Source organism: Malus sylvestris, chromosome 8 (assembly GCF_916048215.2).
Source record: "Malus sylvestris chromosome 8, drMalSylv7.2, whole genome shotgun sequence".
Classification (NCBI taxonomy): domain Eukaryota; kingdom Viridiplantae; phylum Streptophyta; class Magnoliopsida; order Rosales; family Rosaceae; genus Malus; species Malus sylvestris.
Genome location: NC_062267.1, coordinates 7,027,523 through 7,042,558, shown reverse-complemented (window position 1 = coordinate 7,042,558; position 15,036 = coordinate 7,027,523).

Sequence of the window (15,036 nt, the reverse complement as noted above, 5' to 3'; positions counted from 1 at the left end):
TGGACACACTGCCATTCAATGCTATCACCGGGCTAATTTTTCTTACCAAGGGAGACCACCATCACGTACTCTCACTGCCATGCACACCACTTCTCAGCCTTCTGCACCTCAAGAGTCTTTTTGGGTGGCTGATACCGAAGCTACCTCACATATAACCTCGAATCTTGGTAACCTCACTCTGGCAGAACCATTTCCCAGCAATGAAACAATAACCACAGCTAGTGGTTCAGGTTTGAAAATTTCTCATATTGGCTCCAATACCTTGAAAACTCCTAGCTATGCTTTTGAGTTGAAGAATATATTGCATGTGCCTCGTTTATCTCAACATCTGTTGTCTATATATCGATTGTGCAAAGATAACAAATGCAGATTCGTTTGTGATGAATTCTGTTTTTGGATTCAGGACAAGGTCATCGGGACAATCCTTCTTCAATGACTGTGTAGAGATGGCCTTTACCCTATCCCTTTTCATGTTCCCCAATATCTACTTTTTCAAGCACAAAAGTACACTGCATCATTTCAGCAGCAAGCATACTATCTTGGACATCATGTCAAAATAAATTTGTGGCACAAACGATTAGGGCATCCATCTAATATTGTTGTCTCTACAATGTTAAATCAATCTAAAATCCCTACATCTGTTGATAATGTGTCTTCTGTTTGTACATATTGTCTAGAAGGCAAGTTAACCAAACTGCCATTTGTTTTTCCTGCCAATAAAGTTGTAAAACCCTTAGAGGTTATTCATAGTGATGTTTAGGGGTATTCTTCTACTTTCTCAGTTGAAGGCTACAAGTATTATGTCAACTTTGTTGATGAATGTACCAGGTTTACCTGGATTTTCCCATTAATCAATAAAAGTGAAGTTTACAGTGTATTTGTTCACTTTTATAACTTCTTAGTCACCCAATTTTCAGCCTCTGTTAAAGTTTTTCAAAGTGATGGTGGTGGAGAGTATACAAGTCATAGATTTCAACAATTTTTACTTGATAAAGGTGTCATACATCATAAATCATGTCCCTATACTCTAGAATAGAATGGTCTAGCTGAAAGAAAGCATAGACACATTCTTGAGACAGCAATTACCCTTTTACAAACTGCTGCATTACCATCAAAATATTGGTTTCATGCTTGTGCCATTTTTGTTTATTTGATCAATAGGATGCCATGTCAAACTCTCAAAATGTCATCTCATTTCTATTGTCTGTTTGGTACTTTACCTACTCTGTCTCATCTTAAAGTGTTTGGTTATGCATGTTTCCCACTGCTCAAACCTTATAACTCAACCAAGTTACAACCTAAGACAGTCTAATGTGTTTTTATAGGGTATGCAAGCCAATATAAGGGTTACTTATGTCTTAATCCAGTTTCTGGGAAATTTTTTGTTTCTAGACATGTTTTGTTTGATGAGGACAGTTTTCCTTATTCCTCACTTGTTAACTCTGATAGTGTATCTTTATCACATATTACACCACCATCAAATTCATTACACATTTCACCTTTGGTCACTTCACAAAACATCATTGTTTCACCATTTCCTCTCCCAGTTGTTTCTTTACCCTCTCAAGCCACAGTTTCCTCATCTGTTACAACCCCTAATGCCTCAGAGTGTTCCAATACATATATTCCTAGAGCTCCAAAGTTTTGTTCTAACCCATTACTTACTCATACATCTTCTACACAGTCTGTTGTCCCTATTGATCCAGATTTTCAACCTAAAAATCTACAAGTTGTCAATCTGATTCCTACTGTGAATTTGCATCCTATGCAAACTAGATCCAAAAATGGGATTAGTAAGAAGAAGGCTTTCTCTGTTACTGTTCAGTCTTCAGTTGATGTTATAGAACCTTCATCTTTCAAGTTTGCCAATACAATTTATGAATGGAAGGTTGCTATGCAAGAAGAAATAGATGCTCTCCATGCTCAAAATACTTGGACCTTGGTTCCAATGCCTCTAGATAAGAATTTAGTGAGCTGTAAATGGGTTTATATACTCAAGAAGCATCCAGATGGTTCCATAGCCCGATACAAGGCTCAGTTAGTAGCTAAGGGCTACAATCAAGAAGAGGGTATTGATTATACTGAGACTTTTAGTCCTGTTGTGAAACCTACTACAGTGAGGTTGATTTTGGCATTGTCTGCACACTTTAATTGGTCATTAAGGCAGTTGGATGTTAAAAATGCATTCTTGCATGGTGATCTTCATGAGGAAGTCTATATGTCTCAGCCTTAAGGGTTCCATAGTACTACTCATCATTCTTATTATGTTTGTAAACTCAACAAATCGTTGTATGGGTTGAAACAAGCTCCACGAGCTTGGAATGAGAAGTTTACAAGCTATTTGCCTGGATTGGGTTTTAAACAGTCACTTGCAGATCCTTCCTTATTTGTTCAACATTCTTCTCTTGGTACTGTGGTGCTTTTATTATATGTGGATGATATCATACTTACTGGGAGTTCATCTGCGTTGATTAATGCAGTTATTACAGATTTAACAAAGGCATTTGATATGAAGGATTTGGGGCAGTTGCACTATTTTTTGGGTTTGGAGATTAGCTATGTATCTACAGGTTTGTTTGTCTCTCAAACCAAGTATATCAGGGAGTTACTTCAAAAGGTTGATTTACAGGATTCTAAACCTTGTGCCACTCCCTATTTACCATCTCATAGACTACTTAAAAATGAAGGAACTCCTTATCATAGCCCTGATCAATATCGAAGTGTAGTAGGTGCTTTGCAGTATTTAACTTTCAATAGGCCTGACATTGCTTTCTCAGTCAGTCAGTGTTGTCAGTTTATGCATAATTCTATGGATTATCATGTTGTGGCTGTTCAGAGGATTTTGAGATATCTTAGTGGCACTTTGGATTATGGTCTTCATTTCCAAACTGGTACACTGCACTTACAAGCTTATAGTGATGCTGATTGGGCTGGTGATCCTAATGATAGGAGATTTACCTCGCGTCACATTGTTTATCTTGGTTCTAGTCCCATTTCTTGGGCTTTTAAGAAGCAACACACAGTTTCTCGGTCATCCACAGAGGCAGAGTACAGAGCTCTTGCCATTGCTGCAACTGAGTTAGCTTGGATTCGGCAACTGCTATGTGATTTACTTGTTCCTCTTATTGTTGCTCCAGTGATATATTGTGATAATATTTCGGCTATTGCTCTTTCTTCTAATCCTATGTTCCATTCCAGGGTCAAACATATAAAAATTGATTATCACTTTGTTTGAGAGAGGGTTATTCGCGGTGATCTCAATGTTCACCATGTTTCTTCAAAAGAGCAGTTTGTAGACATCTTGACTAAAGGCTTGTCTATTTCTTTGTTTAGCCATCATTGTTCCAATCTTATGCTTGGATCATCCAAGCATATGATTGAGGGGGGATGTAAGAATATGAAGGTTCTAGATAGTGACAAGCGTCAAGAGATTAAGAAATTAGCAAAACAGTTAGGATTGTTTACTTAGTGTGTAAGGAAAAACTGTGACTATAAATACTTGTAATTGTTCTGTAAGATTCATTCATTCAATACAATCAAAGAACTATTTAGTGATAAAATCTCTCTCTCTATCTCTTGTGTCTTATTTTCTGAGAAAACTCCATTGCAGAAGCTGCATTTTCTGCATTCTAACAGGCCAAAAGGCTATATTATGGAATATGAATAATTGAAATAAAATGAGATAAGACAGTATAGAATGGTGAAAAATATGTGAGAAATGGTGTAGGAAAAAAATTAGAAATTCAAAAAAAAAAAAAAAAAAAAAAAAACAAACAAACAAAAAACAAAATGGGCTAGCCAGTGGGCTGGTTGGCTGGTTGAAGATGGCTAGCCGGTTAGCCCTTTGGCCTGTTTTTGTCCTGTGGGGCCCACAAGCCATTTGGCTGGCCCTCTGGACCATTCGGTTAGAGATGGTCTAACAGATTTTGTAAATGAGGCACTAATGAATATCATGCAAAGTATTTGAATCATCCCCTTGATGTTTTCAGTTAATTGCATGTTTTTCTTTTCAATGACATGTAACCAATCATATACATGATGACACTTCCTCCATTTTCTTGGGTTAAAGTGAATATAAATAGCCTTACTAAAGGTAACCCGGGTCTTGCGGCATGTGGTGGAATTTTCTGAGATTCTGCGGGTTATTTTCTTAGTGGTTTCTCACTGAGCTTGGGGCATCTTACATCCATCTATCAATGTTTTAAAAGGCGGAGGCATGGGCGAGGCGTCTCATGGACAGTCCTGCCTAGGCGAAAGCCTTGAGGCATGAGGCGAAGCCTCACGAGACCTAAATTTTATTAATATATATTATACACAATTATATATAATATATAAAAATATAATACTTTGTAAAAAAAATATTCATTGTTATTCAAAAGTGCACATATCACAAACAAATTGAACCCACATAACAAACAAGCTTAACCAAGCAATCAAATTAATCAACAATCAAACAAATAGAGTGGAAATCAAACATTTTTAGTCTTAAGTAAGTGCATATTTATATGAATTATGAGAGTTTTGAGTAATATTTGAGAAGATATGTAGTCTTAAAAAAAATAAGGATAAGATAATGTATCTTTTAAATAATATAACTTTAAAAATTAAAAACAAATAGATGTTTATCTTTTTTTTTTCCTGCTGGTAGAATATCCAAGAAAATATGCTTCTTTATCTTACAAAAATAATAAAAACTAAAACTAAAATATGTTTATCTATTTTGAATATGAGAAAAAAATAATATAAAAAACAAAAAGTGAACATAAAGGAAGATAGTAGGATAATAAATGTCAGCAAAGTAGGGTCATTTTAAACTTAAAAAGAAAAAACTATTAAAAAAAGGAAAAGAAAAGGTGCTCGTGACTTCATCTTCTTCACTAGAAGATTGAAACTTCTTCAGATAGACGGCCCCTGATCAAGAAATTTCAGATCTGGGCAACTCAAAAAAAAAGAAAAAATGGACGCCCATTGAATGCCCCAGGTGTGCCCAGCCACCCAGGCGCCCCTGACAGAGCTTAGGTGGGTTTTCGCCCACTCCCACAAAACAAAGGCAATTTTCCTCACACCCCACCTCCAAGGCTGCCTAGGCGCGACTTGGGTGAGTTTTTTAAAACACTGCTTTCTATGCGGAGCTTCATGCTATCATTCTTACTGTGGAGTTAGCTCACGCGTAGGGTAGGCAACATTTATGGCTTGAAAGTGACTCTTCTAACATGATATCTTGTTTTGTTTCTAGTTTTTTTCTCCTCTTTGGTCACTCCAGACTCGTTGGAATAACTGTACATTTCGAGAATATAATGCAGTTGTTGATAAATTGACCAATTTAGGGATTATCTCATCTTCACTTGTTTGGCATGCCGCTCCTCTAAAGATTCTTCACTTTTTGCAATCAAATTTCTTGGGTATGTTGGCCTACAAGTTTCTCTCCCCTTCTTGATATGTGATTTTCTTTTACCTAATTTTTTTGGATTTTCCGTTTTTTGTTTTGCAACTTGTCTTGTAGGTTCTTACCTTTTAGGTTTAGTTTAGAGAGGTTTGGTCCTATGTCCATCTTCTTTTTTTCTTGTATTTTCTTTTTTCAAGAGGGTTAAAGTCTAGTCCCTCATTTCTTCTTGTATTTTAATTTTCAAGTGGGGTAAGGTGTATACCCCCCTTCTTTTTTTATATTTTATTTTTCTTGCTTTATGAGCTGTAAGGTTTTTGTCCCCCCTTGATTAGGTATAGCTTTTTTTCATACCAATAAATTTTCCTCGTAGCGCGATAATTTTTTTTTATTTTTTAAAATATAAAATATACTTGCATTTCCTAACAGAGCATTTTTTTAGGCCAAATTTTTTTTCTTGATCATTGTGGTGATACCCTACTTTTAAATAGACCCATGTGGTGAAAAAGCTATTAATTGTAATCATGTGGTGAAATTCGTTATCAATCATAGTTCAAATTGGATTTTTCCTCTTTCTTCTATCAATTCTAGGGGTAAAATTGTTATTTTCGTTTTTATTGATTCCATCAACCAATCATAAAGCACCATATGGACATAAAAAAAATTATTTTTTAAACTTTTAGAGCTATAATAACAGAATAAATAAATAACAAAATTACAAGGTTCATATTATCAGACTTTCTCATTTCAAGAGAGCCAAGAGTCCAAATTCAAGATTTAAAAAATCACAAAGTACCTCACCGTGATTAGGTTACAATATAATTTATTATGCAAATATTGAATTTAGTTCCATTTTAAGAACTGTGGTGGACGGTATGGCTAGGTTTATGTGAGAGAGAGGGGGAAGGTGGTGGGTGGTCGCTATGGTTGACAAGGGTAGGGATTTTTTTCTTTCTTTCTATTTTTGTTGATCATAAAAAAGTGGAATCACCAAAAAGAAAAGAAAAAAGAATGGAATGACCTTTTTACCCCTGCACATGGATGGGATTTTGACAGAAATTTCAATTTGGATTACGATTGATAACAAACTTTACCACAGGGTTAAGATTAACACTTTTCACTATAGCGGTCGATTTAATAGTGTCTCACCACCGAGATCAAGAAAAAAATTTAGCCTTATTTTTTATTTCAATTTATTATTCTTTTTATAAAACACTAAAATTTTTAAGTACTTTTTAATCTAAAGATAATAACAAATGAAATTAAAATTAGACAAAGTTTTTTAATAATGCACTGTTTAAATAATAAATAAATAATTAGTGGTAATAAGAATTGTATCAATTCCAAAGGAAAGCTAGCTTCTATGATGCACGGATACTTTTGTTTGGTCCTGTATCCCGTATCCGATACTTGATCGGATACGATACTTGCCCGATACTCTCGGATACTCGTCCGACACGTATCCTGGTTGATGGACACGAATTTGACATAATGGATATGCGTATCCTACATTTAGGATACACGTATCCTGCTTTTAAAATACATTTACACTTTCAAAAAAAGGTAATGAGGAGGAGAAAATTAATAGGAGACATCTATAATTGAAAGTTGCTAAATACAAAGAGCTTCCCTCTAATTAAAATCATGAATACGACTCTCACACTTCTTCTACTGTATAAAGAGGATTAGATTTCGAACTTTCCTTCTCTAACAACTCAAATGTAATTGAATTTGAATGATGAACTATGTTTTAAAATGTATATTTTTGTTGCTATATACATTTTAATTTGCCGTATCCATAGCGTATCGTATCTTAATTTTTGAGATTTTCCGTATCGCTGTGTCGTGTCGTATCGTATCGCCGTATCCGTATTCATGCTTCATAGGCTAGCTTGCATCAATATTGACTCATTTGATTTGAACAATATTTGAGAGAGAGAGAGAGTGTGCACACGCTTCCGCCTCTTCCAACCTCCCAACCCCCACACCACCAACCCTTAGTCATTGGCGTTTCGGCAGATACGACTTCGGGTGAGATGACGCTCTGTGATATGATCATCCAACGGACCAACAGCTTCACGATCATCGTGTCGTCATGCATGAGTATAATTTCGATCTGACGTTTTTGACGCCGAGGACTGCGTTCAAACTAAAATTAGGGCAATCTGCCCAAGTTCCGATTTATGCTTTTAAGATACATCGACGAAGCTCAAGTGAACGAATGCTTCTGATGTAATAATCTTGAAAGAAATTCTGGTATAGATTCGAGGACCAACGGATCTGCAATCTAATCTCTTCTCCTGAAAAAAATCAACGGTTTCCATCCTTGAAGATTGACACCAATTAAGAGATTGAAGTTGCGCTGCATGAAGAGTCTATTGGATATCTATCAACAATCTGTGATAAATTTATATATGCTAATAAATAAAGAGTGTATGAACAATGAACTAATATTAAACAGAAATATTGAAGATCGAGGCTTGCGTACCGCAATGTCCTTGAAACAGAAATTTCGCCCCTACTCAGTGCTTGTAGTTCTCCAGACGTCTGTGTCACCAGGATTCAACGATCAAGTTAGAATTCCAGCAACGGAAAACTTAACTTCTGGCGAATTTCTTTGTGATACTCTCAGTAAGAATGTTATGGATCATAGAAGGAGATTTATGTTTTTCTGTGTTATAAATGTCATGCAGATGGATGTATATATATTGTGATTATGCATGTTCGCAACAGGTATAAGAATGAGATATGACTGTTGGGAGACATCTCTTCAGATGGGGTGCTGTGCTCTCTGCGTTTTTTCATTGACTTCAGACTTCATCTGAAAAGATGAGTCTGTTCAAATAAAAAATAATTTAATTAAATTCGAAATTAATTAAAAATAATAATTAAAGAATTTAATTTTTAGAGCCCAAGGCCCATCTTTTGAAAATTAATTATATATATATATATATATATTAATTATAATTAATTATATATTAATTATCAATTAATTAGTGCACCTCAAAACTCAACCCCAAGGGTGAGCCCAATTGTATTCTCCAAGGCCTATTTCTCCAATCATTTTCTATAAAGGACAAAGCCTTATAAAGTGATAAAATCTTTTGGGAATGGCCAATGTGGGACAAAGAAATTTCTACTCAAACTACTCAAATTTCCAAGAGAGTCTGTGTCATACCGGAAATATGGAATTGATCAGAGATAAATGGGGACCCTATATTATTGGTTCAGCTGCTTTGGTTGAATTGTTTCAACTTTCAACCCATGAGCTAACTCCGCACCTTAGATGGCGAGAGTCCAGCAAGCGAAAGCATCACTAGCTTGAGCTCTGACCCTAGTAACATGAGACACATGGAATCTCATGTGAATTAGCAAGGACCACCATGCAAGGTTAAATAGTCCTGGGTGATTAATAGTGAAGTAGTACTGGAAGGAAAGGGTGAAAAGAACCCCCTATCAGGGAGTGAAATAGAAAATGAAACTATAACCTCCTAAGCAAAGGACCACCTTGCAAGGTAAAATACTCATGGGTGATTGATAATGAAGTAGTACCGGGAGGAAAGGGTGAAAATAACCCTTATCAGGGAGTGAAATAGAAAATGAAACTGTAAGCTCTTCAGCAAAGGGAGGAGCCCAAGACTCTGACGGCGTGCCTGTTGAAGAATTAACCGGCAACTCATAGGAGTGGCTTGATTAAGGAAACCCAGTAGAGAAACAAATTACCCTTTGGATTGACTAAAATATTTCCTCTTTTTCTTTATTAGTCTAGCGGGTATCATGATGTCCATTTCTTTTTTTTTTTGGTCAAGGTGAAACTTTTATTAAACAGCAAACTCAAATTTACAAGCAAACCAAAGACCCAAATTACGCCTCTATACAACCAAAAAAGGGCCTAAAACAACAGACAAATAGAAAAAGGGCCCAACAATAGTGAAGCCCAAAAAAACACCACAGCAGCCAAGAAGTTTCCATGGTAATCTCCACCCACAGAATTCCAGGCCAGCCAACAAAAGTGTCGTTAACCACCGAGTATCGCCTCCTTAAACACCACCTCCAACCCCGAACAGCTACCAGAGCACATGTCATATCTCGACCTGGGATCCTCTACATCTTAGGCTCGATTTTGCCGTAGCACGATATTGTCCGCTTTAGGCCTCAGCCACGCCCTCACGGTTTTGTTTATGGGAACTCACTCGAAAACTTCTCAGTGGATCACCCATTATGGGAATGCTCTGGCCCATTCTCGCTTAACTTCGAAGTTTCTATGGAACCCGAAGCCAATGAGCTACCAAAAGGCCTCGTGCTAATGGAGGTGAACATGTACATATAAGGCATAGAGGATTCACTTTTCTGGACAATGTAGGGCCCTAATGGGATGGATTGTTAGATCCTACATCGGGCCTCTAAGGGGGGTGGATTGTTAGATCCCACATCACCTAGGATAGTGGATCCTATATACCTTATATGTACATGTTCACCTCCATTAGTACGAGACTTTTTGGGAGCTTACTGACTTCAGTTCCGTAGGAACTTCGAAGTTAAGCCAAAATGGGTCAGAGCATTCCTAGGATGGGTGACCCACTAGGAAGTTCTCGTGTGAGTTCCCAGAAACAAAACCGTGAGTGCGTGGCTAGGGCCCAAAGATGACAATATCGTGCTACGGCGGAGTCAAGCCTGGGATGCAGTGGACCCTGGGTTGGGATATGACAACACAACCATAAACAAGAGATAGTCGACAGCTAAAAGTGATAAGCCAACTATTAGTAGAAAGCTCATGGAAACCCATAAGCGATACTGCCAAAAATGGCAGACAGCAAGGACAACATGGTGGTGTTGAAAACACCTAAGCCAGTGAAAACACTGAAACTTTACACAAGAACTCATCAGGAAATATGGTTGAATATCGGGCCAAGGAAGAGTTGGGAAGAGGTATACCGATGGGAGTTGAAGAATAGGACAGGCCAGAGTGAAAAATGGGGAGAAACATCAGTAGAGGCAAGGAAAAAAAGAAGGAAAAGATAGGAAAGAGGACTCGGCAATCAACCCCGGTGGAAGCTAGGGCAGGTGTCATCGAAGAAGAGCCTTTATCTTTCCTTTTCCTGTTGAAGACATGAAAAACTTGAAATAACCATTAGTGATTGTTAAATGCATGTTTATATCACACATTTGGGCAAGAGATATAAACTGCCATTGACCTTCATTGTATAGCCATCATTCAAGATGCCATACACTGATTAAAACTACCAACAATTTATACATCCCCTTCTTTGGAAAAGAATGTGAACATTTCATGAGTTTTAAACCACAAATATTCTTCCTTTACTGTAATCAAACAATGTTCTTAATTGTTCATAACATTTTACTGCAAACCAAACGGTCATTATAGGAGCAGAAAAGATAGAAAGGGGTGCGCTATCCACACACCCTATTTTACTTCTCACACACCCTTTGATAATTTATGTCCATTGATCTTCAATTCATCCGATCTAACGGCCGAAAATTAAAAAAGTGTGTGAGAAGTAAAATGGGGTGTGTGGATATCATATCCCAAGATAGAACCGGATTGTAAACGAGATTGAACCGGATTGTAAACGAGAATGAACCAGATTAATGTAGTGAACAAGCAAACATCTGCAAGTGTGAGTTCATCTCCACACAGGTATCTTTAACTGCTTAAATGATCTTCGATCATGTCTAGTGTGTCGAACAACTTGTTCACCGATGTATCGTTTGCTTGTTGAGACTGAGCAAACCCACATCTATAAACTTCATTGTTGACATTGGGGTAGATTATGCTATTCCACTTCTCAATCTTATGCTTCATTGGAGTTGGAGAATGATCCAGACCTGAATTACAAGTCAACTCATTGGGTTCAAAGTTGAACAATTGGATTGTATGGTAGGTCTTGTTGCAGGTAACTTAATTCCTTTTCGCATACTAAAGCATCGGCATTGTGGACCTCCTGTCGTACCCTCGAGCCCGGGATAATGGTATATGTCTTAGAATCCAAAGTGATATAGTTATTAACAAATGAGATACCAACAATAACCAAAACAGTTGAGTACCATGTTATCCCTGTCATGCAATTTAACTATACAATGGACCTAGGGCCTGTTAAGTTGACTCTGATACCAAATGTTGGAGCAAAAATTTAACTTAACATGAACCCTATATCACATGTTAATCTATATGAGTAGAAGACTTACTTGTTGAAGACATGATGGTTGTAGAAAAAACTCTTCTACTCATTTAGAGACCTTTATATTCTAATGGTGATAGACCCCGAACGTAAAACCCTTTCTCTATGAGTAGGGAATTCATTTATACGATGCAATGGTAGCCAACTTCCATCTATCGTGGAGGGTTGGTTGTTAACCCGTTGCACCAAATCACAACCATATATGGAGTGGCTTTCGAAGCACGTTGGATGTCTTTCCTCAATTATAGGATGTTGGTTTTACACGTATTCAAACTCTAATGATTTGCATTACCAACATATTACTTCTCCTTTATCACAACTAATTGAGTCCACATAGGATCCCACATGGACGTTAACTTGTGGTTTGAAGCTACATGTCCATGACAAAAACATTCCTTAGTGATCACATTGAGTTATACGCAATTAACATCTTATACGCATCTACCAGTAATCATTGAAGCTTGAACTCCAGGAAAAAATACATGTAATAGTATTGTATGCACCCTGGAATTACAATCCTCGAACTCATAATACATTCCAAATAATAGACTTTGACCTACATCACACTTCAAGCTTCCCACATATTAACCTAATATACCTTCATTGATTGAACATTGAAATTTAATCTTCAATCACTGGACTTTTCCTTCCAAGCTTCCTGCATAATAAACTCAACTAAACATGTTCTTTGGAACAATGATTAGTCATTTAATTGCACATTTCAAATTTGAATCAACATAAACATTGTCAATAATAAGCTTGAAGGAAACTAACTCAATCTATCGTGATACAAGGCACAATGAAACATGCAATAGTTTCCTTTACTCCCACATTTTAGCAAACTCCATGGAATCATGCACTCCCACATTTCAGCAACGTGGGCATCCTTATCATGCACTCCCACATTTCAATAGACGTAAAATGTTATATCCTAAAAGATCGCAAACTATTCATACATTCCTCTCTTTGGAAAAGAAGATCACAAACTTATGCGCAAACTATTCATACATTCCTCTCTTTGATGAAAAACATAAAAACATATGTACACAAGTCGATACTACAAAATCTTGCGCATAAGTTTTCATGAAGAAGTAAAGGTTAGTGCAAAAAATATTGTTATGATTACAAGTAACAAGGAAAAATGTAAGCATGCACCAAGTACTCATTCATGCAACTTAACTTAAGGAAGACAAATTCAAGCACACGTGAAAATTTATACACATATTGCAAAAGTTAATGAGTGTGAAGCTCAATTTTCTTTTCACTAATTCTCTCTTTTGGGAAAACACTCATAAATATATTCTCACAAATTATGAGCCAAATAAAATTGCTTAATAGTTTAGACATAATAGAAAATATACCATAACCAACATAAAGTCGTCAAACTGAATTTCAATAATAAGTTACACTTATTTTAAATTTTACCATTATTACAATTCCTGGCAGAAAATTACGAAAATTTGCAGAAACATATTTGACATATATATGCTAAACATATAAAAAATTCAGGTCATTTGGTGACCAATATACATGTCATTCATCCGACTTTAATCAAGACACGCAATTTGCCAGAAAAAAAAAATTATGTGCATCTATCATAAATATATACATCCATAACAAATTCAATTTCACATCATTTCAATTTTGATGTCCAAAGAAAATTCAAGTAGTTAAATTCATCCTCTAAATAAGCATCATAGTTCAAATTGAAAAGATTTACAAGCGTAATACTTAAACAATGAGTACCTGGGCAATCCTTGATTAATCTTTATGAGTCCAATATTTTTGCATCAACAAGTCTCATAAAGAGACATAGAGTATATCATGATGCAACCAATTTCTATGCCACAAAACCACAAACTATAATGGGGCTCATTGTGAAGACATGGAACTTAAGGCCCAATGAAACTTTATGAAACTATTTTAATTTACACCTTTGGGCAAGAAAATTAATTAGTTTGTAGTACTAGATTATATGTCACAAGAGTACCTTCATGAAAAACTTCAACACCTGCGGGCAAGATGAAGCTTTCATAACTCTTGTGAAATAAAATCCATACTATGCAATCTTAATTAAGATACAAGTTTGATCAAAGTAACCTTAAAAAAACTAAAGTTTTTTTGGACTTTTTGTTAGTTTTTCTTAAAAACAATCTCTTACATTAGCTAAGTCACTGCGGCTTGCTTAGTTGACGCAAACATGTAAAGAAATGGATCTACTCCAACCTGAAATAAGTCAAAAGTCACATGGATTGATTAGCTGTAAGGGACAAATTATGATAACCTGATACTTTGAGTCTTGCCAACAAATGACATTGACACAGTAGTCTCCTTCATGACTTCCTTTAATATTCAATTAATCTCACAAAAACTGTCAGCATGCTTGAAAGAGATTAATCACAATATAACAAGCCATATTAGGATTGTAATATCATACTCTATCCACGTGGATGCCAATATTATAAAGCATGCTGAAAATAATTAGCTACCTCGAGGACCTAGTTTATATTCTCCTGTGGATGCCACATGTTAGAATTGTACAATCCTTTTTTCTTCTCTTTTGACACACATATGTTGATAAATATCAACGAATCAAAGCGCATTGTCCAATTTCTACAGGTGAGAGAAATGAATGCTGCAAAACTAAAAAAAGATTAAAACCAAATTAACATTGATAATTCTCACATTATCATGGCATGTTAGAATAAATTTCACAGCACATACTTTTAATTTCATATCTCATGCATGTACACATATATCATCACTACGTGTTTATTGAGAACAACAATTTTAAGGATACTCCCACATATTGCTACAACCTTAATCATTTGTGTACATATGTGCTTCATGTTCTCGTAAATGCAAGCTTCTGAATGTGTGATACATGTTTTTGGAAAGAAAATTACAGCACACCCAAAAAAGAAAGGGAATCAACAAGCAACATAGTTGACTATCTTATGGTGTTAAAGTATGGTTTGGTATTGAGGTGATTTTGAAAAAAAGCAAGTATCAAAAAAAGCTGGGAGTATTTTTGTGTTTGGTAAACTTCCAACTTCATTTTTTTTCCACAGTTTTGGGTAAAAAAAAAACCAAAAATCAGAAGCAACAAAACACAGCTTTGAAAACTGGCTTTTCAGCTTCTGCGCAAACCTCTTTTCTAAGAGGTGCTGAGCGCTTTAATGAAACTTTCATGTACCCAAAATGACCTTAAGCAATTAAAACTTCACACAGAGATTCAGAGATTTATCCAGTCGTCGATTAGGAATGAATTAGTCTTTGATTAGTGTAATGGCACCGGTGATGCTTCGTTGGTTTCATGGTAGAAAATACAGAGCATGCATTAGCTCCAGTCCTTCGAATTTAACCTCAAACTTCACAGATAAAGTCAAGAGAGATACCCAAAGTTGAGATTTGGCGATTGGTGTAGATTCAGTCTCGAGTTCGCTGGAAAAA